This window comes from Somniosus microcephalus, chromosome 1 (genome assembly GCF_052327205.1).
Source record: "Somniosus microcephalus isolate GS21.2 chromosome 1, FLI_Smic_1.0, whole genome shotgun sequence".
Taxonomy (NCBI): domain Eukaryota; kingdom Metazoa; phylum Chordata; class Chondrichthyes; order Squaliformes; family Somniosidae; genus Somniosus; species Somniosus microcephalus.
In genome coordinates, this window is record NC_140987.1 from 178,405,945 (window position 1) to 178,422,141 (window position 16,197).

General features: G+C 47.4%; 1 protein-coding gene and 1 pseudogene across 1 annotated transcript in view; both read right to left on the reverse strand.

Moving 5' to 3' along the window:
* ppip5k2 (diphosphoinositol pentakisphosphate kinase 2) overlaps positions 1-16,197 on the reverse strand; it is a 207,207-nt gene that overhangs the window by 46,928 nt on the left and 144,082 nt on the right.
* On the reverse strand, positions 10,614-15,790 carry LOC147124480 (uncharacterized; annotated as a pseudogene).

Here is a 16,197-nt window from a genome sequence, read left to right on the forward strand (position 1 = left end):
TGCTCACAGAATCATACCTTTGAGCCAACATCCCCAGACTCCTCCATCACCATCCCTGGGTATGCCCTGTCCCACCGGCAGGACAGACCCACCAAAGGTGGTGGCACAGTAAGGAGGGAGTGACCTTGGGACTTCTCACCTTTGACTCCAGACCCCAGGTCAAGCATGGGCAAGGAAATCTCCTGATTACCACCTACTGCCCTCCCTCAGCTGATGAATCATCACTCCTCCACGTTGAACACCACTTGGAAGAAGCACGGAGAGCAGCAAGGGCACAGAATGTACTCTGGGTGGGGGACTTAAGTGTCCATCAACAAGAGTGGCTCGGTAGCAGCACCACTGACCAAGCTGGCCAAGTCCTGAAGGACATAGCTGCCAGACTGGGCCTGCGGCAGGTGGTGAGAGAACCAACATGAGCGAAAACTACTTGACTTTGTCCTCACCAACCTGTCGCAGATGCATCTGTCCATGACAGTATTGGTAGCAGTGACTACCACACAGTCCTTGTGGAGGTGAAGTTCCGTCTCCACACTGAGGATACCCCTCCATCGTGTTGTGTGGCACTATCACCGTGCTTAATGGAATAGATTCAGAAGAGATCTAGCAGCTCAAAGCTGGGCATCCATGAGGCACTGTGGGCCATCAGCAGCAGCAAAATTGTATTCCACCACAATCTGTAGTCATGGCCCGGCATATCCCCCACACTTCCATTGCCATCAAGCCAGGGGACCAACCCTGGTTCAATGAGGAGTGTAAAAGAGCATGCCAGGAGGAGCACCAGGCGTACCTAAAAATGAGGTGCCAACCTGGGGAAGCAGCAACATAGGACTACATGCATGCTAAACAGCAGAAGCAGCATGTTATAGACAAGGCTAAACGATCCCAAAATCAATGGATCAGATCAAAGCTCTGCAGTCCTGCCACATCCAGTCGTGAATGGTGATGGACAATTAAACAACTAATGGGAGGAGGAGGCTCCATGAATATCCCCATCCTCAATGACGGTGGAGCCCAGCACAAAAGACAAGGCTGAAGCTTTTGCAATCATCTTCAGCCAGAAGGGCCGAGTGGATGATCCATATCGGCCTACCTCTGAGGTCCCCACCATCACAGAAGCCAGTCTTCAGCCAATTCGATTCACTCCACATGATATCAAGAAATGGCTGAGCGCACTGGATACAGCAAAGGCTGTGGGCCCTGACAACATCCCTGGCTGTTGTGCTGAAGACTTGTGCTCCAGAACTAGCTGCGCCTCTAGCCAAGCTGTTCCAGTACAGCTACAACACTGGCATCTATCCGACATTGTGGAATACTGCCCAGGTGTGTCCTGTCCACAAAAAGCAGGACAAATCCAATCCGGCCAACTACCACCCCATCAGTCTACTCTCAATCATCAGCAAAGTGATGGAAGGTGTCATCGACAGTGCTATCAAGCGGCACTTACTCACCAATAACCTGCTCACTGATGCCCAGTTTGGGTTCTGCCAGGACCACTCGGCTCCCGGCCTTATTACAGCCTTGGTCCAAACATGGAAAAAGGAGCTGAATTCCAGAGGTGAGGTGAGAGTGACTGCCCTTGACATCAAGGCAGCATTTGACCGAGTGTGGCATCAAGGAGCCCTAGTAAAACTGAAGTCAATGGGAATCGGGGGGGGGGGGGGGGGGGGGGGGGAGAAAACTTTTCACTAGCTGGAGTCATACCTAGCACAAAGGAAGATGGTTGTGGTGGTTGAAGGTCAATCATCACAGCCCCAGGACATCGCTGCAGGAGTTCCTTAGGGCAGTGTCCTAGGCCCAACCATCTTCAACTGCTTCATCAATGACCTTCCCTTTATCGCCATTCACAACTCCTCAGATAATGAAGCAGTCCATGCCCGCATGCAACAAGACCTGGACGACGTTCAGGCTTGAGCTTATAAGTGGCAGGTAACATTCACACCACACAAGTGCCAGGCAATGACTATATCCAACAAGCAAGAGTTTAACCACTGCCCCTTGACATTCAACGGCATGACCATCGATGAATCCCTCACCATCAACATCCTGGGGGTCACCATTGACCAGAAACTTAACCGGACCAGCCACATAAATACTGTGGCAACAAGAGCAGGTCAGAGGCTAGGTATTCTGCGGCGAGTGTCTCACCTCCCGACTCCCTGAAGCCTTTGCACCATCTACAAAGCACAAGTAAGGAATGTGATGGAATACTCTCCACTTGCCTGGATGAGTGCAGCTCCAACAACACGCAAGAAGCTCGACACCATCCAGAACAAAACAGCCCACTTGGTTGGCACCTCATCCACTACCTTAAACATTCACTCCCTCCACCACCGACATACCGTGGCTGCAGTGTGTACCAACTACAAGATGCACTGCAGCAACTCGCCAAGGCTTCTTCGGCAGCACCTCCCAAACCCACGACCTCTTCCAGGTGGACAAGGGCAGCAGGCGCATGGGGGCACCACCACCTTCAAGTTCCCCTCCAAGTCACACACCGTCCTGACTTAGAAGTATATCGCCGATCCTTCATCGTCGCTGGGTCAAAGTCCTGGAACTCCCTACCTAGCAGCACTGTGGGAGTACCTTCACCACATGGACTGCTGCGGTTCAAGAAGCCGACTCATCACCACCTTCTCAAGGGCAATTAGGGATGGGCAATAAATGTTGGCCTTGCCACTGATGCCCACATCCCATATACAAATAAAAAAAGGAGCCAGTCTTCAGCCAATTCACTTCACTCCGCGTGATATCAAGAAACGGCTGAGTGCACTGGATACAGCAAAGGCTATGGGCCCCGACAATATCCCGGCTGTCGTGCTGAAGACTTGTGCTCCAGAACTAGCCACACCTCAAGCCAAGCTGTTAGAGTACAGCTACAACACTGGCATCTACCTGAAAATGTGGAAAACTGCCCAGGTTTTTCGTGTCTACAAAAAGCAGGACAAAGCCAATCCATCCAATTACCATCCCATCAGTCTACTCTCAATTATCAGCAAAGTGATGAAAGGTGTCGTCAACAGTGCTATCAAGTGGCACCGACTCACCAATAACCTGCTCAGTTTGGGTTCCGCCAGCACCACTCGGCTCCAGACCTCATTAAAGCATTGTTCCAAACATGGACTAGAGCTGAATTTCAGAGGTGAGGTGAGCGAGTGAATGCCCTCTACATCAAAGCAGCATTTGACCGAGTGCGACATCCCAAGAACTAATAAAAAAAATTCTAGCTTATAGCTAGATATGGGCTCCCACGACTATGTTCTGACCTAGCACAAAGGGAGAAAGGTGGGCAAAAGAAAGAAAACTATGGGTGAGAAACATGCCTTTTTAAAAATAAAACACAAATTCTGTGAAACTATATTTTTTACTCTGTATAAAAATGAAGGGAGTACTTTGAATAAAATGTACACCTTCCTAGACATTCCTTCCTCTTAAAACATAAATCAATAAATAAGTGAGATCTTATGAGCAAGTTAAATTAACATGAAGATGATAATGGACTTCAATGAGTGCATTGTTAAAAGATGTGCATAGGAGATAAATCATTTTGTATATAAATGGGATTTCATTTTTACCTAGAAGGAACTTGTACAGCAAGGATGGCCACCACATAAATACCAGCAAACTTCCCAAAGCACTACACTCACTAAATCAGGCTATAACTTGTTTTATGATTGGCACATTATACCATGTGATGTACAATGCATTATTCTGCTGCTAAGATGGACTGTGATTAGATAGCCAGTCCCTTTAAGCCCACAAGTCTAATTGTTGTAAGGAAGCACAACCTGAAGTCACTCAAAGTTAACTGTTGTTTGTTGAGGAACTCTGTAGATTGGAATATACTCGTGGGTTTCAGGGTTCAGCTCAGAAACAAACACCCAGTATTTGAAGATCAATTTCCATCTGTAACACAATGTGAATTTACATCTATAATGGATTGTAAATGCTGGAGTGTTAGATCCTTTTTAATATTTTAAAATTAGATCTCCAGTGTTGAACACAGCAGGTCTGAGAATATGGTCGCTCTCTTATCCAGTGGCAGACAAAATATGGCCTGCGAGCCATATCTGGCCTGCCAAGGCCTGGCTTCGTGGCTGAACATTCGGCACACCTGACCCTGCCTCACGTAACGTCAGGAGGCGGGTCATTATGACTCCCCTGCTGCCTCGGAGACAACCAAAAACAGAGGCGGGCAAATCAAATCTGCGGTTCGCTGTATCAAGATGTCTGGCTCTGTTCCATGGACGAGCCACCAGATTTCCATTCCCCCGCCGATCTGCAAGCTACCCGTGAGTCCTGGTTTAGCGGTTGTAGCTGGATATTACACAGATGAGGCCTGGCCATCAAAATGGCTCGGTCCTCTCGCCGAGGACATTGGACAGACAGCACCATTGCCCGATGTCCACCCAGAATGAAAATCGGCCCCAAGAAGTCTAAGCTCAACAATCTCAGCAACGTCAAGCATATCCAAGATCCTAGATCAGCTGCAAGAGAAGTATCTACATTCCATTCTTGCCAATGTCAGTTGCAATTGAGCCTTTCTTTGAAAATGAGCATGACTGAATGATATTATCTGTGGTGTTTAATGTACTTGGGAAGCCAGTCACATTTGGAAATATGCAACTGAACCCTGTATTTATTGAAAAAATCAAATTTACCTTGTTCAGCTTACTGATGCATCTCAATGGCAAGAGCATGGTGATAAGAAAGGTCAGCAAATCAGTGCTGAATTTGATATTTCCAATAAAATCAACCTAAATGTTTCACAAATCCAAGATGTTTCAAGAGTTTTCAATGTTGAAGACCATACTAGATTATGATAAATATTTGGAGAACATCTCCAAGCACACTGCCTGACACAAGATTGTCTTCCACATTAAAAGTTGTCTTATCCTCTACAACAATGCACATCTTAAAATGAGAGAAAAGGTAGTCACGTGTACAGATTTCTTCATGCACATTGCACCTCCAGTTTATTCCCATTTGGTCACTGCATGCGAAGGGATTAGTGCTTTGTTAGCAGATCACAAGCCAAATGTCAGAATTAAAGCAATTGCGGTGATAAGAGTAGCTCTAACTACTCCCCAAATGGGAAGCTTTATGCTTTTTAACCTCATATACTATTTATCCACAAAGTACATCTCTAATTATCAACAGCAAGCTGTAATATCACTTATTGGAATATGATTGTTTGAATAAATAAGAGTTTAACTACCTGCATTTATTTTACAAATACAGGAAACTTTGGTTTATCCGGAGGTTGTATGTCCGGAATACTCGATCTAACGGCAAAAATCAGGAGCCGTTTTCTATAAGTTTTTTTTAGTTCTCGTTCTTTTTTTTTCCCCAGTCAGGCACTGCAAGGTCTGTAGCTATAGCAACAGCTTCAGCTAGAGATGCTTGCAGCTGCAGCCGACTCTTTAGAAGTTGTTGCTAAGCAACAGTGTTTGTTGTCAGATACGGAGATGAAAACCTCCGTATGCTTCAACATTAACTTTGTATGTCCGGCAGTTTTGATAGATCGGCAACACGCCGGTCCCGTCAGTGCCGGATATCACAAAGTTTTCTGTACAGTATTTTCTTACTTTAAGCAAGCCCTTTTAAGTTTTCTTTTTTGCATTTTACTTTTTGTTATGTGTGGTTGTTTTCTCTTTAGGTCCTTGCACACAACCAATGCATTCTCAGCTGAAAGAAAAGGTGGGCAACTTGCTCCCAAATCTCTGACAGCGCCATTATACTGTGACCCGTGGTGTCTCACCCTCCAAATTTACTTCCTTGTGGGGATATGCTCATTTTCAGTTGACCCCCCTCTTTCTTCCTGACAGTCCAGTTGAGATTAAGGACTTGCTGAGTGAGGGACAATCGGCATAAACCCACATCCCACCATTCTTTGGCGTCATTTGTTAAACTGGCATGCTACGCCACTAGTCTCAATTAATTATTTACGATATTTCGTTTTTTTGAAGCAGAAACAGTGTCCACAAAGGGCTACTTGTGCTTCAAAAAGACTCTGGCCGCTCTGCCAAACAGCTACGTAGACTTTCAGTACAACATATAATCGATCAATCATTTCATTGATTTAGTAACAGAAGATTTTACTATTTTACACTACATTTTGAGTATTTAAGATAGTATCTGACTACTATCTGAACTTATGTTTATAAATTATTGGGAGGGTAGAAGTGGGAGTAATGCTATGAGTTGGCCTGTTTCAAATTTACCACTTTGCTCTCACCAACATGCATGGTCCCATTAAATCTGCTGCGTGGTATCTCTTCCAGTGGCAGGAGCTGGTGAGCAGCCTGCGCGGGACCTCGCGATTGGTGCGCGGTCGCGCACCTTAGGGGGAACATTGGTGTGCGGCCCTCAACAGCTCACCAAAACTTGCTAAGTGGCCGCCCACCCAAATAATTGCCCACCTCTGCTCTTATCTATCTCGCGTGTCAGTGTTGCTGTTTCTCTGTCTCTCTTTCTCTTCTCTTAACCCGTTTTGCTCTCTGTCCTGCTGTGCTTTTCTTTTCCTTTTTGGACGGTAAGTGGTAGGCAGTGTGGCAGGGAAAAGAGCCATCAACGGCTGAAAGTTGCATTTAAGGTGTGGCCTGTAGGGAAAAGTCAGCTCTTATCTTCCTATCCCCTCTCCAAATAACTTATGCTATCCCTGCTACTTTGCTCCCATCACATTACCCCTTCTTCATTTTCCCACTATCCATTCCCCTTCATACCACACCCTCACTCTCATTACTACTCCTATCTCCTCCTCCCTGAATCCGTCCATTCCCTTGTTCGGTCACCCACCCCACCTTCATCCACTCCTATTCACTCCCAACAAGGATGGGGGTGAGGCCAGAAATCGCTCACCTTCAACCAGTTTCTCTCCCAGCTGCCCCGTCTCTTTGCCACAAAGAGGTTTCTTTGCTCATTCTAATTTAATTTTTTTTTTTTTTTTTAAAAAGTTGAACTTTGAAAGCATAGAAACCGCCTGGCTGCCTAATATATTTGTGTCTTTCCATCTCATAAGTGTTAGAAAAGATCAATGCTAATTTCTGTCAACAAAACACAGGTTGAGATAATTGACTTTAAAACTCAACTGTTTCTTGAAAACCAAAAATTAAACTAAGAAACACAGACAGTTATCTTTCATCTCCTCTCTCTGACCCTAGTGCCTCTCTCAATGTAATGCACTTGCTAAAATTTATACAACACAAAAGCTAAAATAGGTGGACAATCAAAGCACCTTCTTTTCTACCCACATCCGCACACAGCCTCACTGATTAAAAAAAACTCAATATAAATATAAATATGCCACCTTCCACACCAGTGCTTCTGACATGTCTTCCTTTTTCCTCAACCGAGGATTCCTCTCTACTGTGGTTGACACAGCCCTCAACTGTGTCCATTCTATCTCCTGCACTTCTGCCCTCACCCCTGCCCCTCCCTCCCGGAACCACGATAGGGTTCCCCTTGTCCTCACCTTTCACCCCACCAGCCTCCACATTCAACGGATCATCCTCCGCCATTTCCGCTACCTCCAAAGTGATCCCACCACCAAACGCATCTTCCCCTCCCCTCCCCTTTCAGCATTCCGTAGGGACCGCTCCCTCCGAGACACCCTAGTCCACTCCTATATCACCCCCAGCAGCCCTTCCCCTGGCACCTTCCCGTGCAAGCGCAGGAGATGTAACACCTGCCCATATACCTCCCCCCTTCCCACTGTCCACAGCCCCAAACACCCCTTCCAGGTGAAACAGCGATTTACTTGTACTTCTTGCAATCTAGTATACTGTATTCGCTGCTCACTATGCGGTCTCCTCTACATTGGGGAGACCAAACGCAGATTGGGTGACCGCTTTGCGGAACACCTCCATTCAGTCCGTAAGGGTGACCCCGAGCTTCCGGTCGCCTGTCATTTTAATTCACCGCTCCATTCCCACTCCGACCTCACCGTCCTTGGCCTCTTGCATTGTTCCACGGAAGCTCAACGTAAACTCGAGGAACAGCACCTCATCTTCCGATTAGGCACTTTACAGCCTTCCGGACTCAATATCGAGTTCAACAATTTCAGATCATAACCTCGGCCCCTATTACATTTTTACTTAAATTTTTTATCCACCCCTTTGTTTTGGTTTTTCCCTCCCCCCCCCCCCCCCCCACCTTTCCTTTTTTTCTCTCTCCCACATGGCAACTGTCTCCCATTCTGCCAGAACATTTCACACCTAATCTGAGCCGTCTTTTGTCTCCACTAATCCTATCACCATCTCGCCTCGTTTTGAATACCTCTTAATGTCTCTTTACTTCTTTTGTTCTCTCCCAGCCCTGCCTTTCGATCCATTTCATTTCCTTTCCAGTTTTGAAAAAGGGTTAGACCCGAAACATCGACTCTAATTTCTCTCCATGGATGTTGCCTGGCCTGCTGAGTTTTTCCAGCATTTTCTGTTGTTATTTCAATATAAATTATACTTGATTTTGAAATGCATTCTCTGGCTTTTCTTCAAATCAGTTTCAAACACTATTTAACAGAACTGCTAAAAGTTCAATAAAAATCTCTCATTAGTACAGCTAACTGAACGGTGCTTGTGCATGTTGGGAAATTATGTACATTGCACTTGTTTAGACTGCACAGTCCAAATTCTGCTCACAGAGTCAAGTCCAAGCCCAGAATTTTAGGAAAGGCTGTGGTCCATCAAGCAAAAATTAAAAGTATTACAAGACACAAGAGACAATTGAATAGGTAAACAAAGTAATGTTACTGTAAAATCTGTAATTTTTAATTTATTTTATTTTGTTTAAATCATTATTTGACTATTAGAAATTTCAGTTACTGATGAACAAATGGCAGATGAAAATTTTTCTGAAAGCATTTTGAGTAATTTATGGGAATCCGGTGACCAAACTGTGCAATCAAGGGTGAAACTCAGTATAAAACAGCTGGTGTTGTGTGTCACAGGTTGTGACATGAAGCGTGATACCTTAGCCATTGAAAATAACTATCAAATGCACCACCTAGGAGTAAAATGTACTGAAGGTACTTGTGAATTTTCAATAAAACACATGCTCAATGTACCAAATTCAAAATACAATAGATATAGAGATACATGGATACAATATTTGAGATGACTGGGAAGCATAAAAAAGCCATTTTAGACCAACTAAAAGGGATTATGAAGGTCAAGAGGAACGTTCCCGCTAAACTGCGCAGTAGTCTGGACGTCCTGCGCAAGCCGCTCACCGGCTTTACAATGGCAATAACTGCGCATGTGTGAAAAACTAAATGGGCCACGCAGCCAATTAAAAGGGCCCATGCACCAAAAAGAATTACAGGGAACATTGGTCAAGAGGGTAGCAGAGATGGTAATCAGTCATCGAAAGAAATGTTTTGGTTATTTTTGTAGCTGACACCGTGTAGGTCTGTAAAGGGATGAATTGAGGAGATTATATGAAATGGATGTGTTAAATAAATTCTTCACATCAGTTTTCAAAGAGTGCCTTAAAATTCCAGATCTAGTTAATTTAGCTGAAGAATCTAACTCAAGCAGGAATTTAACTTGAGCAGACATTAAAAGCACATCCCCAATGATTATGGAGCTCCTAAAAATATTTACCAGGATCATGCTTATTTTCCTCCCTTGTTTCCTTAAGAATTCCAAGATGTATCCCATTTGCTCCAGGCATCTCGTAGACCTAGAAATTCGGGGGTCTCGCACCTGTTGTTAAGGCCCGTTTTGATGAAAAAATGGCGGCCAACACGCTTCAGGCAGGTTTTGCGGCGACTGCCATTTTGGGGAGGTCAGCAGCTCTGCCATTGTCAGCACTCATTCCAGCTATTTAGATTAGTCAGAATGTGCAAGACTGATTTGCTGCACAATCTGCCAATTTTCAACGTCACCGTTCCATTTAACACCCTCTCCTAATCACGACCAGCTAACCAAGCATTCAGCGCTATTTAAAGGGAGCATCAACAACTTGCAGCTGACTTGCTTTTTCAGTTCTACTGGCTCTGTCTAAATTTGCGCAACTGTTTTTGTTTTATTCGTTCCTGGGATGTGGGCGTCGCTGGCACGCACAGCATTTATTGCCCATCCCTAATCGCCCTTGAAAAGGTGGTGGTGAGCCACCTACTTGAACTACTGCAGTCCGTGTGGTGAAGGTACTCCCATTGTGCTGTTAGGGAGGGAGTTCCAGGATTTTGACCCAGCGACGATGAAGGAATGGCGATATATTTCCAAGTCAGGATGGTGTATGACTTGGAGGTGATGGTGTTCCGATGCACCTGCTGCCCTTGTCCTTCTAGGTGGTAGAGGTCGTAGGTTTGGGAGGTGCTGTCAAAAAAGCCTTGGCGAGTTGCTGCAGTGCATCTTGTAGATGGTACACACTGCAGCCACTGTGCGCTGGTGGTGGAGGGAGTGAATGTTTAAGGTGGTGGATGGGGTGTCAATCAAGCGGGCTGGATGGTGTCGAGCTTCTTCAGTGTTGTTGGAGCTGCACTCATCCAGGCAAGTGGCAAGTATTCCATTACACTTCTGACCTGTGCCTTGTAGATGGTGGAAAGGCTTTGGGGAGTCAGGAGGTAAAACACTCGCCGCAGAATACCCAGCCTCTGACCTGCTCTTGTAGCCACAGACACGGTGGCATAGTGGTTAGCACTGTTGCCTCACAGCACCAGGGACCCGGGTTCGAATCCGGCCTCGGGCGACTGTCTGTGTGGAGTTTGCACATTCGCCCCGCGTTTGCGTGGGTTTCCTCCGGGTGCTCCGGTTTCCTCCCACAGTCCAAAGATGTGCGGGTTAGGTTGATTGGCTATGATAAATTGACCCTTAGTGTTAGGGGGATTAAATATGTGGGGTTACGGGGATAGGGTGGGATGTGTTGGTGTAGGGGTTACGGGGATCGGGTGGGATATGTGTCGGTGCAGGCTCGATGGGCCGAAATGGCCTCTATCTGCACTGTGGGGTTTCTGTGATTTCTGTGATTTATGTGGCTGGTCCAGTTAAGTTTCTGGTCAATGGTGACCCCCAGGATGTTGATGTTAGGGGATTCGGCGATAGTAAAGCCGTTGAATGTCAAGGGGCGATGGTTAGACGCTTACTTGTTGGAGATAGTCATTGCCTAGCACTTGTCGCTTATCAGCCCAAGCCTGGATGTCGTCCAGGTCTTGCTGCCTGCGGGCACGGACTGCTTCATTATCTGAGGAGTTGCAAATGGAACTGAACACCGTGCAGTCATCAGCGAACATCCCCACTTCTGACCTTATGATGGAGGGAAGTTCATTGATGAAGCAGCTGAAGATAGTTGTACCAAGGACACTGCCCTGAGGAACTCCTGCAGCGATATCTTGGGGCTGTGATGATTGACCTTCAATCACCACAACCATCTTCCTTTGTGCTAGGTATGACTCCAGCCAGTGGTGAGTTTTTCCCCCCTGATTCCCATTGACTTCAATTTTACTAGGGCTCCTTGATGCCACACTTGGTCAAAAGCTGCCTTGATGTCAAGGGCAGTCACTCTCACCTCGCCACTGGAATTGAGTTCTTTTGTCCATGTTTGGCCCAAGGCTGTAATGAGGTCTGGAGCCGAGTGGTCCTGGCAGAACCTAAATTGAGCATCATGAGCAGGTTATTGGTGAGTAAGTGCCGCTTGATAGCACTGTCAACAACACCTTCCAGCACTTTGCTGATTGAGAGTAGCCTGATGGGCGGTAATTGGCGGATTGGATTTGTCCTTTTTTTGTGGACAGGACATACAGGAAACTTTCTGGTATCCGGCACTGACGGGACCGAGCTGGTGCCGTACCATCAAAACTGCCGTAGAAACCAGCGCTAATGTTAAAACATACGGAGCTTTTGAGCTCCGTGTGAATCAACAAACCCTGTTGCTTAGCAACAGCTTCAAAACAGTCGGCGGCAGCTTAAAAGCGTCTCTGTAGCTAAGCAACAGCTTCAGCTAGACCTTGCAGAGCTTGACTGGAAAAAAAAAGCAACGAGAAGTAAAAAAACTTATAGGAAATGGCTCCTGAATTTTGCCGGTAGATAGAGCTTTCCTGACATTTAACCTCCGGTTAAACGAAAGTTTCCTGTACTTGGGCAGTTTTCCACATTGTCAGGTAGATGCCAGTGTTGTAGCTGTACTGGAACAGCTTAGGTAGAGGCGCGGCTAGTTCCGGAGCACAAGTCTTCAGCACGACAGCCGGGATGTTATCAGGGCCCATAGCCTTTGCTGTATCCAAACAGCTTTCTGAAGTTGTTTAGAGTTGCCAAGGTCACAGGGAGTGTTGCTGCAAGTGGTAAAAAGTGTTCTGCTCACACCACTTGCTCCCATTCATGAGGGCTCGACTTGCAGTGCCCCTCATGCTCGAGTATGATATGGAGATGGAGCGGAGGCAGCAAAGAGGACAAGATACTCGCAGAGAGAGGAGGAGGGCACTCAGCAGGAGGCCTTATCCACCTAGAGTCTTCAGAGAGCACTTCTACCTGTACCTAAGCCAGGAGCAGTGTATTAGGAGGCTCTGCTTCACCAAGGAGCTGGTCACAGAACTCTGCCACCTCCTGCATCCAAACCTGCAGCCTCAGAACAGGGCGATGATGGCTCACAGTGGTCCTCAAGGTACCATGGCCCTCATTTTTTTTGCCACCGGATCCTTCCCGTCTGCAGCAGGTGACATAACTAACATCTCCCAGTTCGCCGTCCATCACTTCATCCAGAAAATCAGAGGCTTCGAGAAGGGACTTAATTGTCTTCTCTCTGAACGAGAGAGGAGCACGCATGTGGCTTTGCCAGGATAGCGGGCTTCCCCATGGTGCAGGGCGCCATATGGCTTTGCAGGCACCGTATACCAATCCTGAGATGTTCCGTAACCACAAAGGCTACCACTCACTTAATGTACAATTGTTGTGCGACCATGCCCAGTGAATCATGATGGTGAATGCCTGCTATCCTGGCACCAGTCGTGACGCCTTCATCCTGTGCAAGTTTGGTGTGCCAGCTATCTTCCAGCCAACAAGTCAAACCCGAGGGTGGCTGCTTGGAGACAAGGGCTATTCTCTTTGCACCTGGCTGAAGACTCCCCTCTGCAACTACGGGTATGGTAGCATAGTGGTTATGTTACTGGACTAGTAATCCAGAGGCCTGGACTAGTAATCCAGAGGCCTGGACTAATGATCCAGAGACGCGAGTTCAAATCCCACCATTTTAATGTGGAATTAAAATTCAGTTAATTAAATCAATCTGGAATAAAAAGCCAGTATCAATAATGGTGACCATGAAGCTACCAGATTATCATTAAAAAAATCAAAATGTCCTTTAGGAAAGGAAATCTGCCGCCTGGCCACTTAACTGCCCTCAGTGGTTCAAAAAGGCGGCCCACCACCACCTCCTCAAGGTCAATTATGCTGGCCTTGCTGGTAAAAAAAAAAACTTGTGGCCAGCACTCATATACTATCAGCCATGCTGCCACCAGTAATGTCACTGAGCAGACCCTCGGGAAGCTAAATCAAAGGTTCCGCTACCTTGACCGCTTGGGTGGAGCCGTCCAGTACCCGCCGGAGCGGGTGTCCCATTTCGTGGTGGTCTGCTGCATGCTTCACAAATTGGCCATCATGAGGGCACAGCCCTTGCCACCAGGGGTTCCAGACCACCGCAGGAGGAGGAAGGGGAAGAGAAAGAAGGGGAATGGGGCAGGCAGCAGATCCCCAGTGCGGACGGGCTGTCCATGAGCACCTCATCAGATGCTGATTCCAGTGAATGAAACCACAGATCCCCGTTGCTCACCACTTCCACATCATACCATCCCTCTATCATGTAACATCACAGCATCCCCTGGGCACAAAGCCGAAATGAAAGTCACCACAAAACACACATTACAAACAAAATTCATAAATTTATCAAATTCAAATCAAAAGAACAAAGTCAACTTTGCATTCCCGTAGTGTCCGTCTTTCGTGTGGCTTTTTCTACTGAAGTGCTCTCCCAGTGGCTGCAGCATGGCTGGTGGCAGGCTGCTGACTTTCGGTGTGGGAGACCACAAATGGCCTTGCACGGCGACCTTGAGCAGCTCTGGACCTAGAAGGCCCAGCTGTAGACTACACTATCTCAGCATGGGCGGCAGCAGTCTGGGCTGGCTGGCTGACAGGCAGCAGGAAGGGTACTGGCGGAGTGTCAGTGGTGGGAGTAGGAATGCTGTCACCCTGAGAGAGGACCGCAGGTTCTTGCTCCACAGAGCCACTGTCACTCCCTCAGGACGGCACCTCAGCATTCCTAATAATCTGTTGGAGGACAGATTGCTGGCCTGCTGCGACACCCTGCAAGCCCCTTTCAACACTTATAAACCCAGCGACGATGGCAGCAGTCTGAGCTTCCATTGCAGCAGTGAAACATTGGGTCACTTCTGCCTGTGCTACAATGGAAGCTGCGAGATTGCCCATCACACCCACCAGCATATTTGGGTCTACAAAACAACGTGTAATGTTGGAGTCGGACTCCTCCATGCTCCTGGACACTGACAAGAGGCTCTCTGACAGGCTTGCCATTGAACCTAGCATTTTGGTGTGCATGCCCATCACCCTCCTTCTGAAAGCCACCCCATCGAGGTCATCATCCGAGTCCTGTGCAGCAGAACTCGTGTGCGAACTTGCCCTCCGGGGAGCTGGAACCCGTGCTACCCTTTCCCCCTGACCTGGCTGCTGCCCACTAGTGCCTGGTGACTCACCATGTGCAGATCCCATCTCTATAGTACCCTCTAAAGTCCACACAGTGCCATTTTCTGAGCTGGTGTCTGCGAGTGTCAGATGTAATGCCGGTGTCTCCTCTTCTCCTCCTCCATCTCCATCAGTGTCTTCCTCATGTTCAGGGACTGCTGACAGTTCTTGTGTATCTGAAACCAGAAAGGCACAATGACTGGGTTGTGGTAAGGGGAGGGGGCGGAAAGCAAGATATCCATGCATACACCATCAGCAGCTTGCAAGTGAGAAGAGATTGTGGGATGAGAGGGAAGTGGGATGTAGGAAGTAAGATTAGGTATGAGCATACGGTCATCATCAGCAATGCTTTCAACTTCTCGGTTTAGCACGGACTCTGTCACAGCCCCTCCAATTATTTGCAACACTGATTCCTCCAGGTCGGTTAGATTCTCAATCCTCACCTCCAATCTGCTGTTGCTCACGACGGCTGTGCACCACCTTGGCCTGCAAGAGAAAGGGAAGTGTGTCACTGAGTGTAGTGCAATGTGTTTTGGTGATCTGCCTGCCATGGTTGAATAGCTGGCAGTGTGTGCAAGGTGTGAGATGTGGGTGTGAGTGTTGCAGCAGAGGCTGTGTGTGAGGGTGAAGTGAAGCTATGATTGTGAGGTACAAGTGGTGATATAGCAAGAGATTGTTGGTAGGTGAGTGATGTGGTGCATTGAGCAGTGTGTGAGGTGTGTGGTGCAGATGGTGGGATATGGCATTTGCTGAAGCCTACACTCACCTTGACCAGCCGAGTGAGGTCATTAAACTTTTTGCGGCACTGGATCCAAGTCCTGGGGGCAACTCTTGTCGTGTGACGGATTGAGCCATCTCCTCCCAGGTCCTTCTGCTGATGACCTTTGAATGCCTCTTGCTCCTATGTGGTATAAGACATCCTGTCGACATTGGACCACCAGGAGCAAGGTCCACAGTGCGGCATCTGAGAAACGTCTCGCCCTTTCTCTAGCGTGTTGAGCCATGGCTTCTTTTCACCTGACAATGAGGTGCTTCTGCAACAAAGCACCACCCCTTTAAGTAATGGAGAGCGCCTAGGCCAAACTTTATTGGCTAGTAGACGGCACCCGATATTGCCCCCCCCCCCCCACCCCGAGCACTAAGCCAATCAGCAGCGTGTTTAGCGCTGAGATCAGCGCTGCAATCCAGTGGAAACTATATACTTGGATTTTTCAGAAGGCATTTCATAAATGTGCAGGCAGCACGAATTTAGTGTGCTGCCTGCACCACTTAGGACAGCGCAGGCAAACAGTGCTGGGTGGTGCTTCTCTTCCCGCTCCGTTACCTCTGGTGTCCCCCAAGGATCTATCCATGGCTCCCTCCTATTTCTCAGCTATATGCTGCCCCTTGGCGACATCATCCAAAAACACAGCATCAGTTTCCACATGTACGCTGACGACACCCAGCTCTACCTCACCACCACTTCTCTCAACCCCTCCACGGTCTCTAAATGTCAGACTGTTTGTCCGAC